Raw genomic sequence first — 12185 nt, forward strand, 5'->3', positions numbered from 1 at the left:
GCATAGGGCAAAAGACAGAAGAGGTTGCACTCTGTAAGGAGAAGCAGAAGTAGATTGTTAATTGAAGAGGTGTCACAGACAATGAGAGATAGACACCCACAGTTGAAAGAGACGGATTTTTTATCACGGCAGGGATAGAGAGTGCAGCAGGAATTTCGATTCCCAGTGTAGATAACAGAAAACGTTAACTTTGAGTCAAATATTGGACCTGATAAGGTGTCAGAGGCTGACTGACCTTAATGATAACAACTGTATCAGTCGGAGTCACACAGGGAGGGAGTGATCATTTCTGAGTCCCACTTGTCTCCCAGGAATGAAGCAGACAGCATTACAACATTGAGAAGCTCAGAGTAACAAAAAAGGGAAACTCTTCAACCGAGTCTCCCTGGGGGAAAAAAACAACATCCGCGGTGGTGTGTGAGTATTTTTGGTGCTGATGTTATATCTCCACTGCCTGGAAGATGTTATATTTAATTATCACAGTTCAGGTGAATTAGTAAAGATAGAACCAGAACTTCTTCAGTGCTTCCAACTGCTTGAAATTCTAGAAGAGGCAAATATGTTTCACAAATTGTGTAATGCCCCACAGAGAGGCAATAAAGATACATGACTCTTTCACTCATAAATCACAATTTAAACCGAAACCCCATTTCCCCTATCGGACGGATGCGAACAATCCGACCAGACTATTTACAACAAGAGAAGTGGAGTCTTACCCGGAGTCCTGGGATCAATATTAATCCATCAAACAGAATCACTGAAACAGATTACAAAGTCATTGATCAGGTTGCTGTGCACATTCAAGCAGCAATCTCACTTACGAAGACACACCTCCGCTCCCGCACCATTGGCCGTGCGGCTTTAAGTCTTCCTTAGGTTGTAAAATATGGTGGAAAAATTCAAGTTCCTCCCTCCCTCCCGCCTGCTGCCTCTCTTCCTCCAGCTCCGCCCTTCTCTAACTCCCTCCCTCTCTCCCTCGCTGTCTCCCTCCCTATCTCCCTCCCCGGCTCTCCCTCCCCCTCCTCGCATCACCCCGTCCCGCACCCCATTTCTCTTTCAAATCTTATTTCCTGTCTGTGGGGCCTGTCTTCTCCCCAGGCTACCCACTGACCCCGGCTTCTAGGACTCTCAGGCCGGCCCGAGCTCTTTAACCGGCTCCATTCACAGGAAAAGTGACTTCAGTTCCCACAATAACATCCGCGCTCCCTGTACCCCTCTACCCACAAAACTGAAATTCAGGTCAATGCTAACGTGAAGACTGCGGGCTGCAGTTTCCGCTCCTGCTATTTGAAACAATTCGATATATGTGTGTACAGTGAGCAGAAAGAAATTGCTGTACTTTGTAAACATTTCTTACTGAACTCACTGTCATTCTGCTTTAACAGAACTAGTTTGAATCTCCTGATATATTGGCAAAATGATAAATGAACTGCATTTGAAATTTATCCATATCAGAAATTGCTCTAATATTCAGTTGGTCTGTATTCCACTGGACCGATGAAAGATCAACTCCTCTGTCCAATCAGTAAGATATGCAACCACTCGGGGCTTTCATAGTGGAACTGGACAGCCACCTGAAGATAAAAGTTTACATGGCTGTGGAGACAGGGCTGGGGACTGGGATAGTTCAGTTTCTGCTGAAGGATCTCAGGAGAGACAGAGGGCCGAATAGTCCCCTTCTCTGTTGTAGCTATTCTATGTGCATGTGTGTGAGGTTCATTCAGGACCACTTTGTCTTTGGAACAGGATTTGAGTTTGGAATTCATTGTTCATCTGTTGGTCTCTGTGGATTAATTATTTATCGCTTGTCCCTGGGACAGGATTTGTTTTCGGGATTAATTGTGGATCTGTCAGATTCTGGTGATGTGCCTGTGTGTATGATTCATTCTGTATCATTCTGTCCATTGAATACTGTGAGAGTGTGCGATTCAATGTGTATCAGTCAGTCACTGATGCCAGGCTTAAGTTAATGATTCATTCTGGGTCTCTCTGTCTTTTGCTCACAGTTTGGATGTGGGATTCATTACGTATATGTCAGTCCCGGAGACACTTTGCAAATCTGGATTCATTCAAACCAGAATATACCTCACTGAAAGTGGGCCATTTGTTCTAACAGGTAAACTGCCCGACAAGATCCTCCACCTAGAATACTTCATGTAACATTCTCTGTTTATCCCTGAAATTCATTCTCCCTCCTATACTTATCTAGGCTTCCCTTAAATGCAGTTTATCTAATCGTCTCAGTTGCTCCAGGCGATAGTTGGCCTGTAACTGCTGCCGATTCAATGGGAATAAATTAATTAATTGTGTTTCCTAAATTATAGTTCATATTTGCATTTCTATGTCTGCTCCGTCACATCACAAATTCCTCACATTGACCTGTTTCCGCGACACCGACAATGTGAATTTCTACCGCTCTGTTGCGGCCAGTAGATGGCAGCACATTCTGATATAGTGAAGTTGACAGATCAGAGACAACAGAGGAGACTTGTTCATATTATTCGGGAAGGGACAGTTGTAGAAATACTATGGATGGAGATGACCTCTTCTTATATGTATTATGTAATAAGCAGTGGTTATCGTCTGGCCCTCGATACGAGGATGACATCCAGTCAGGGCCGTGAGTTTCTGCCATGGGCCTTCATGAGAGTGAACAGGCCGATTCTCGGCCCACAGACCTTAGGACACATGGGGACCGGATGTCCCACGAGGTAGTGAGATCCAGAGTGCAGGATTTGCTTCCTGTTACTTCTTCTTAGCCGCCGTTCTGCCTCATCATTGAGACCTGGGGACTCACAGCGCGCTGCAGCTTGGGGACAGGTTTTGGTCATTTTGAATGATGAGAAGCAAGTTCCTCGCAGTCATTAATATGAATGCTGCAGCGTTTGAATTAACGTTTCAGAGTGTCTTTGGAGCATTTTCTTTGTCCTCCCCTGGAATGTTGTCCATTTGAGAGTTGAGGAAACAGGACTTGGCGGATGCGGCGCTTTTCGATTATCCGGTCACTGTGTGCAGTCCATGCAATTTAGTTTTTCAGGAACAAAAACAAAAATACCTGGAAAAGCTCAGCAGGTCTGACAGCATCTGCGGAGGGGAATACAGTGAACGTTTCGAGTCCGAATGACTCTTCATCAGTTGAACAGTCATACGGACTCGAAACGTTAACTGTATTCCTCTCCGCAGATGCCGTCAAACCTGCTGACTTATTTCAGGTATTTTTGTTTTTGTTCCAGATTTCCAGCATCCGCAGTATTTTGCTTTTATCTTAATTTTTCAGGAGTTTGGCCTGAATGCTGGTGGAACTGCCTTCGAGAACGACACTACAGTTTGTTTGGCAGTGCTCCCACGGAATCTGGAGGGTGCCGCGGAGACATTGCGGATGGAATTTATTTACCGCTCTTATGAGTCGCCGATGCACAGTTAAGTAGTTATAACGTTGCATTCGACCCGTCAGCCGTTGCCTTGTGTGTGAGAGCGAGACACATAGTTATCGATACTTCTCTGCTCCACTTTCCCTGAATTCAGCCTCCCAGAATCTTTCATAATTTTAAAGACCTGTATGAGACCACCCCCCAGCCTTCATTCTTCAAGGGAAAAGGTAGACATCCTGAAAATCATGTCGTGTCTGTTTACCACTTGTTTAATTTTTCATAGTGTATGGGCGTCTTTTGCAAGCCCAGCATTTGTTGATCATCTCACATTATCCTTGAAGTTACGAGTGAAACTAATTACTGTGGGTCTGGAGTCACATGTAGGGCAGGCAAGGGAAGTGCGGATGATTTCTTTCCGTAAAGGCCATTCGTGAACCGGGTGGGTTTTTACCACAATCGATCATAGTTTCATAGCCGCCATTACTGTGCCGAGATTTTAATTCCAAATTTAGGAAATATTTTAATTTAAATCTGCTCTGTTGGGATTTAAACCCGTGCCCGCAGAGATTAGCCTGGCACCTCTGTATTGTTAGTCCAGTGACAGCAGATTCAGCTAATGATCGAGCCGCTTCATGAGAAGATTGGAATTCTCCCAAAGCATTTTATTAAACCGATTGATGCACAGCTTTTGTTCCAGTTGGACACATCAACAATTTAACGAAACTGATCAGATAAACAAAATGAGTTAGCAATTAATGCACAAATTAACAAGAGCAGACATTTTGAGAAAGAGCCCTGTCATGTTAGGAAGGAAACGCAGAAACTTCAGTTGACGAGTGAGACCGCGTTTTTCAGGAAGTTAAACAGATTTCCATATAAAATGACCACAGCAGGACTCGAACCTGCAATCTTCTGATAACCTCTGTAAATACCACCGAAGTCAGACGCCTTATCCATTAGGCCACGCGGTCAGGTAATACGATACTGCAACTGATGCTAGTGCCATGTAAATAAATATCGTGGTTGTATATTTTTCAATTCGATTTTTGGATGATTCGCTGAATCCCAGATCCATGGCCTCAGGGTCTGAGTTTGACTCCGTGTCTTTCGTTGGAAAATAAGGATTGGGAGATCGGGAACTCAGTTCCTATTGTCCGTACCCTCTCCTCATCATTCTCCTGCAGTGTTTTGAATCTCTCTCATTCTCTGCCTCGTGGCCTCCCCTCAACCGCTGCTAAATTCCAGAAAATAAACCACAAAACAGCCCCTTCATATAAACCACGAACAAAGGAAGCCGTTCTTCCCGAATTAATGAGCAATTTGATCGCACTTTCCGACATGTTAAGACGATAGTGTCAGAGAGAGAAACTTCAGCGATGGTGGGAATTTCGGAATTGGGGGACGGGGAGGGGGGCGTTGGGGCTTAGTCAAAAAACAAGAGGTTTCCGGAGTGAAATTAGGAAACATCTCTCTCAGCAAAGGGGAATTTCAGAGATCCCATCGGGAAACAGCACTTTAATTTTAAATCTCAGTTTTATAGACTTGTGTTCATCAAATATATGATGGAAAAGCGAGAAACTGGGTATTTATCTGTCCCGGAACTTTGATCCTTGAAACATTATTGAAGACATTGAGTTATGCATTCACTGTAATCGAACCTAGGTTTCTTTGATGAAAAATAAGAATTCTACCCCTGAATCACCAATCCGCCCATCAGGCTGAAATCAATTTATTTCCCTAACTACAAGATCACTGCACTAAAACAGAAAGCAAACTGAAAGTAACCTGAAGAAAAGAAAATAATTTAGGGACTGTGACGCTGTTACAGAATCGGCAACTTCGGGAATCTAATCCGAGTTTCCCACGCCCTAGTGACGCATTGTGCTTCTGAACCAGCAATGCATAGGTTTGGACGGATTTCATAACTTTTAAACTATTTCCTAATCTGATTATCAAAGTATCACTTCCTTTATCATTGATCTACAGTCCCTCATTGTTCAAATCCCACGTCTGGAATTCGGTATTTTTAATCACTCCACAGACAGAACTGTCAAGAGGGTTTAGAGAAAGTAAATAAACATGAATTGTTCCCACTGGCTCATGGATCATTGACCAACCAGGGCAGATTTTAATTCATTCGAAAAGGAACCAAAGATAACGTGTGGAAAAGATTTTCTCGTAATAAATTGTGAGCATTTGGATGGCCTGCCTAATCGGCAGGCAAACCCATGACTGTTACCATCTGGAAGTGCAAAGGCAGCAGACACATGGGAACACCAACACGTGGAAGTTCCCCTCCAAGCCGCACATTATCCTGACTTGGAAATAGATCGCCATTCCTTCACTGTCGCTGGTTCAAGATCCTGGAACTCCCTCTCTACAGCACAGTGGGTGTACCTACACCACAGGGGCTGCAGCGGTTCAAGATGGCAGCTCACTGCCATTTTCTGAAGGGCAATTGTGGATGGGCAATAAACGCTGGCCTTGCCAGCGACGCCCACATCCGGTAAATAAGTAAATCAGCACCCACAATATTTTTGTTGTTGTTGTTATTTCTGTGTAGGTGTTTACCTGGATAAGGAAACAGGTTCTGATCAGCCCTTTGACAAACAGCCGAGATTGCGACTATTAAGCCTGCGAGATCAGACTCCAACGTGTGCAGGGAATGTGGAAGAGCGAGAAGGAGGGAACATCCTGCGTTGGATAGGTTTTCTCTAAAAGAAAACAAAGGTTTGTTTTTCATCAGCTGTTTTGACAACCACACGATTTCACAACGACGTGTGACAAACACTGGAGAACTTCTCAAGTGTGTTCGGCATTTTAACGTAGGAAATTGCTGAAATTTCCAACCGTTTGTTTCACATTGTCAGGCTGCATGTTCCTTCAGACAGGTTTCCATCTGAGCGGATTTGTGAACGTCAGCGTTTCAGGGGTAAATTCCTCACTGGCCAGACTGGACTCCTGGTTCTGTTGCTTAACATCACCTTTTCGCTTTCTGAATACAATTCTGGTCTCTGATTCATTCATGTTTTTAATCGTGAAACTGGGCTTATCTTGGCGTTACAGATGTAAGATAATTGGTAAAAGAATAGCAAATACTGTCTTTCCGTCTCCCCTTACACAAGTTTACAATTCATAGTGCTAAAGACCAATAAGTAGGCAAGCAAAATGTGAGCAGAATGTAAAGTGTTTGTAAAGGAATAAAGATACGTTGAGTGAGTGGACAGAAGTTTGGTAGATACAATAATGTGGGAATATGTGAAGATCACCATTTTGGTGGGACAGATTTAAAAAATAACTAATAGTCTTTAAATGAAGAGAGATGGCAGAGTGCTGTGCTGCAGTGAGACTTGGGTGTCCTTGTACATGTATCACAAAACAAAGCTAGGTTGCAGGTACAGCAGGCAGTTAGGAAGGCTAATGAGGTGTTAGCCTTTATTGAAAGGGGAATGGAGTATAAACTCGGACATTCTTGTGATAACTGAAGAGGGCGTTGATGGGACAAAAGTTAGAGTATTGAGTCCTGTTTAGTTCTCCTTCTTTAAGGGGGAAAATGCTTACATTTGAAGGAGTTCAGATTTGCCCTCAGAAGATGGTGGTGAGCTGCCTTCTTGAGCCACCGCTGGGAGTGTTGACATTGACTTTGGTCCTCAAGCCCTGGATTTATATTTGACTCTATAAACTTGCGGCTCAGAGGTGTGAATGTCACCAACCGAGACACCCTGTGCAGAAGTAATTTATCAGGAGGAATAGCTGTTGTTGATTTGTTAGGAACTAAAAATACAAAGATCACTGAGAACAAAGGTTCAAAACAGGAAGAAAAAGCAGTTCAATAAATCATTCTGCAATGTCTGCAAATAAAACAGCACTTTCACCGAATGAGTGGGAACGTGGTTTGATTTCATTGAGTTGAAACTGATTTCTATGTGAAATTAACATGAATCAATCTCAACATCAGCAACTTGCATGGATCAGCCAACGAACCCATGTCTCCCAAGTTCTCTGTCAAGTGATTCTAGTGCCTGTCTTATACTATTGACAGAAGATTGAAGGTTGTTGAGTGCACTTGCCAGTTAAACTAGGTGACTAAATAGGTTAGGTTCAGATGGATGTTGCATTATGTGCTGTTAATTAATTCCATTAAATGATGACCAATTGCCAAAGGAAGGTGGGATTAGAAAGGGCACCTGGGTGTCCTCGGGCTGGACAAGATGGGCCGAATGGCCTCCTTCCGTGCTGTAACTTTTCTATGGTTCTATTTCGATGAATGTTTTGTTCCAGGAAACTGCCACCTAGTCACATCCTGTCCCAGGAAATTCCAACACTTACTGCCCTGAGAAACTCACTTAGACATTTGCTGCTCACCTATTGATCATAGTCTTCACTAACGTCCCTGATTCTATATGGGATCATTGAATCACAGAACATAATGAGAACATTCGGCCCGTCTGGACTCGGCTGGCCATCTGAACGAGCAGCTCACCTGCTGCCACTCCACAACCTTTTCCCTGTAACATGGCTAATTTGTCTTTTCAGATCAAGGTCAAATTCCCTTTTGAAAACCTCAATTGTCCCTGCCTCCAGCACACTCTCAGACACTGCATCCAACATCCTAAACACATTCTGCATGAAAATAAAGCCTTATTAGGTAATTGCTTTTTTTGTAAATTAATTTAAATTTGTGTCCTCTTGTTCTGTCCACACAGCTCGTGATTTTGAATACCTCTATCAATTCTCCTCTCAAACTCGCTCTCTTCAAGAAACACATTCCCAACTTCTCCAATCATTCAATGTGAATTAAGTTCCTCATGCCTGGAATCTGTCTTGTGATTATTTTCTGCAATGTCACTAATGCTTTCACATCCTTGCTAAATTGTGGTGCACAGGATTAGATACGATACTCCAGTTGAGGCCGAAACAGTGTTTTCTACAGACTTCACATAACTTTATTGTTTTTGTACTACATGCTATATTGATGAAGCCCTTGACGTTGTCTGTTTTACTGGTCATCCTCTCAACCTGTCCTGTGATGATAAATGATTTATGCACATATACACCCACATCCCTCTGTTCCCGCAATCCCTTTCGAATTGTAACCTTCATTTCGTGTTGCCTCTCCCTGTTCTTCCTACAAAAACGAATGACACCAGGTTACTCTGCATTAAATTTCACCTGGTAATTGTCCGCCCGTTCCATCAACATTTCTAGATCCCTTTGGAGATCTACATTATCCTCCTCACAGTTCACAGTGCTTCTAACTTTTGTATCATCGGCAAATGTTGAAATTGTGAGCTTGCAACAAGATCTGGCTGATGAATTACAGGAATGGAAGGGTCCCTGACACTGGACACAAGAAATAGGAACAGCAGTACACCACACGGCCCATTGCGCCTACCCTGCCATTCGATGATATCATGGGGTTGACCTTGGGCCTCAACTCTATTTTTCCCCCAGTTCCCGATATCGCACAAGTCCCCGAGAGACCTGGGGAGCTGCACAAGATAACTTTCTCCAGTCCAAAATGCAACAGTTCACCACAAATCTTTGGTTCCTGTCACTCAGCTCATTTCGTATCTGTGCTGCTACTGTCCCTTCTATTCAATGAGCTCTAACTTTCCTCAGAAGTCTTTTGTCCAGCACTTTATCAAATGCCTTTTTCAAGTCCATGTAAATCACGTCAAGGGCTTCACCCTCATCAAAATTCTTTGCTGTCGCATCAAAAAAAAAACTAACTGAAGTTAAATAACATGATTTGTTCTTATCAAATTGTTAGGAAGTAGAGAGGTTTAAGTAAGTTATACTGGTAATTGCAATTGTTAGGAATGAGTTTTAGCTTTAAAGTTTAAGTTTGATTTGTATTTCTGTATTTGTGTTAAGAAAGGTCAAATGGAGTTTTAGTTTCGTTTTAAAAAGGTGCTGGCATCTCTATTCAGGCTTACGACTTATGAAGTTAAGCAAACACATCAGTAAAAGAATTGGGCTGTTGCCTAGCAACAGGAAGATAGAGAGGCAGGTCCCTCCCACAGACACACACACAGAAGGAGGGAAACTGCAGTTTTGATTTGGAAGCTGCGGACCTCGGTTGGTTTTTGAAAGTTGCTGCCAAAAGAGACTGGAAAAGGCGGCAGATACTTAGTCCCAAGCGAAAGAAAAATCCCAAAATCCAGGGGAGTGGAAGAGGTGAAAGTCCAAAACAGACGTTCTGGTCAAAGGAAGGATGGGAACCTGGAACAGGTCCTGTTAATGAATTTAAGAGGAGGGGCAGAGGGAATGGCTTCAATCCTTGCGTGAAAGGCGGAGTGCAGTGAAACTGGTTGACTCACGGCTTGTCAAACTTCTGTGGGGAGTTGAATAGAGATGCATAGCAACTTTTTATGGTGGTATTTTTCACTTGGTTTCAGGGTCTGGTGTTCCTTACCACAGTGTGCCTATTGATACATGGATTATGTAATTACTGTGGAAATTAAAGAATAAAATTAATTTTGCAACTTGCGTTATTCCTACAAATTTGTCTCCACCTGCAAAGTTATAGTTGTGGATGAAAGAGTATTGTAACATGGTTCATCTTTTCTCGTTGAATAAATGTTTTATTTATTTTTTGATAAAAGTTGATCAGCTGACTCCTGTGACTCTGTTCAGTAGCTACTTTCCACGTATTTAAACAATCGAATAAAAGTTAGGATCTATCAAGCTGGGCTCCACTCTGGGTTTAGGATTGTCCAGGGGTAATCTCAGCTGGGACCATAACATAATCCAAGCTGGTTTTACTTATTAATGTGCATTTTCCCGAGGTAATTTTCATGTCGTCGGGAATTTTCCTTTCTGAAAGGTAGCTCACCACCCAGGTTAAACTGGCTGACCTGTAGTTTCTGGGCTTATCCTTACATATTTGTTTGAACAAGGATGTTACAATAGCAATTCTCCAATCCGCTGTCACCACCGCGAGTCTAAGGAATATTGGAAAATTCTGGCCAGCGTCCCTGCAATTCCTGCTCTCCTCCCTCAGTATTCTGGATGCATCTCGTCTGCGTCTGGTCCTAAACAACTTTAAGCACACACCGCCTATCAAATACCTTCTCCTGAAATTGTTTATTGCCTTTACACTAAAATATCGATCGAGGTGAAACGGCTCACTTTCTGCTCAGTACAATTCCTAGATTACGAACAAAATATGATCAAATCAAATTCTCACTATGGGGCTACCAGACCTGGCCGTCTCAGAGAAGTTTACAATTCTCTCAGAGAATACAACAGCCGAATGCATTCATCCAGAAAACGGGGTTGTCTAATTAGTGTGTTCGGGTAACATTACAGTGCGATTAAGTGGGCAATTTTTTTTTTCAAATTGCCTTCATTTCCTTCAGGTGTGTTTCATTGATGAGTTCTCTGCAATGGTGGGTCCAGTTCTCAAACTTACCCCTGATGTAAGTAAACCGCTCCACCTAGACCGCAATGAGTTTTAGACAACGCACTGGGCGATTTATACCACAAATAGCAACACGTGAGAGCTCGCCTGAGATTTGAAACAGAGACCGCTCACATTCTCACTTATGAAACGTCCCATAGCGAGAATCACACGGCGAGACCAATAATGTAACTGTATGTATATAACTCAGCCAATATAGACATTCATTGGCACCAAAAAGATATCAGCCATTCTTTCAGAGCGCTCTGGGTAAAAGAGAACATTGAAGAAATACACCAGGCAGTGTCTAGGCCCAGGCAGTATCCATGGAGACGGCAAGAAATCTCAAGTTTCAGTTACACTCATTCTCTTCTTGGGATAAATTAACTCATTCTCTTATTAGGATAAATTAACCATCCGATTACATGAGCAACAGTTTCTTCATTTACTCCACGTGTTTTGCAGTGATAATTTCGTTATAATGACTTCGCAGGTCCTAAAAACTCGGCCGGGTTTAAGTAAAACCCGCCTTTTCGCTTGTAAAGAAATATGCATCACAAGCGGTACCACAAGAGAGCTCGTCCGGGATTTGAACCCGGGACCTCTCGCACGATCATTTAACGAAAATCCCGAAGCGAGAATCATACCTCTAGACCAACGAGCCTGCCACAGGTAAGCGAGATAACCGCTATGTGTATTCATTGTCCTCCAGAGTGCCTCAACACTCCTTTTGGATTCCTGTCGTAACACCAGAAAACAATTAAGAATTGCACCTCATGGCAGGCAGCAGTGTGGACAGTGAAAGAGTGTTCACCTTTCAGGTCGATGCCGTTTCATCAGAACTCAGCAATGCTAGAATTGTGATCAGTTTTACACTGTAACTCCTGACACCGAGCTGGAACAGGAAATCGGTACCCACTCAGTCTGCCGGTGCGTGCGCCCTTCCTCCCACCGCTGACGTCCTCGTTGTTCAGCCGTTGACCGTCGCCCACTGGCTGCCTCCCACTCACTCCCCTGCTCCCGAATGCCAGGTGCCCTGACCCCAGGCCCTCGCCGCCTCGCTCGCTGCGCTACACGCCAACCCTTATGCCGCACCGCTCGCTACCCGACTACCAAGCCGCTCACCTCCCATTCGGCACCTCCGTCCTGACCCCTGTCGCCGCTCATCTCACCAGAAGAACTGAGGAGATGGTGACAAGCAGAACAGCAAGTGAGGCGGTGAGGGGTAGGGAGCAGGCCGGAGAACGGGAGGTTACTGAGGCGCCGAGCAGTCCGGCAAGCGAGACGGTGAGCAGGACAGGGACAGCAGTGCCGAGAGAGGCACACAAGAACAATAACACGAAAATCAGGAGCAGCAAGAGGCCATTCAGCCCCTCGAAGGTGCTCCAGCATGGCTGATCTGAATATGG

At 43.8% G+C, this 12185-nt stretch overlaps 2 protein-coding genes and 2 non-coding genes across 4 annotated transcripts in view; 1 reads left to right on the plus strand and 3 right to left on the minus strand.

Moving 5' to 3' along the window:
- LOC144670280 (histone H2B 1.1-like) overlaps window positions 1-12185 on the minus strand; it is a 495251-nt gene that overhangs the window by 342280 nt on the left and 140786 nt on the right. The gene's annotated exons all lie outside the window — the stretch shown is intronic.
- LOC144670308 (histone H2B-like) overlaps window positions 1-12185 on the plus strand; it is a 518579-nt gene that overhangs the window by 173696 nt on the left and 332698 nt on the right. The gene's annotated exons all lie outside the window — the stretch shown is intronic.
- Window positions 4253-4342, minus strand: trnar-ucg (transfer RNA arginine (anticodon UCG)). The gene is given in 2 exon segments: window positions 4253-4288; window positions 4306-4342. It is a non-coding gene; the product is annotated as a tRNA-Arg (tRNA).
- trnap-cgg (transfer RNA proline (anticodon CGG)) lies at window positions 11351-11440 on the minus strand. Its single transcript is given in 2 exon segments — window positions 11351-11386; window positions 11405-11440. It is a non-coding gene; the product is annotated as a tRNA-Pro (tRNA).

This window comes from Cetorhinus maximus, chromosome 31 (assembly GCF_964194155.1).
Source record: "Cetorhinus maximus chromosome 31, sCetMax3.hap1.1, whole genome shotgun sequence".
NCBI classification, from domain to species: Eukaryota; Metazoa; Chordata; class Chondrichthyes; order Lamniformes; family Cetorhinidae; genus Cetorhinus; species Cetorhinus maximus.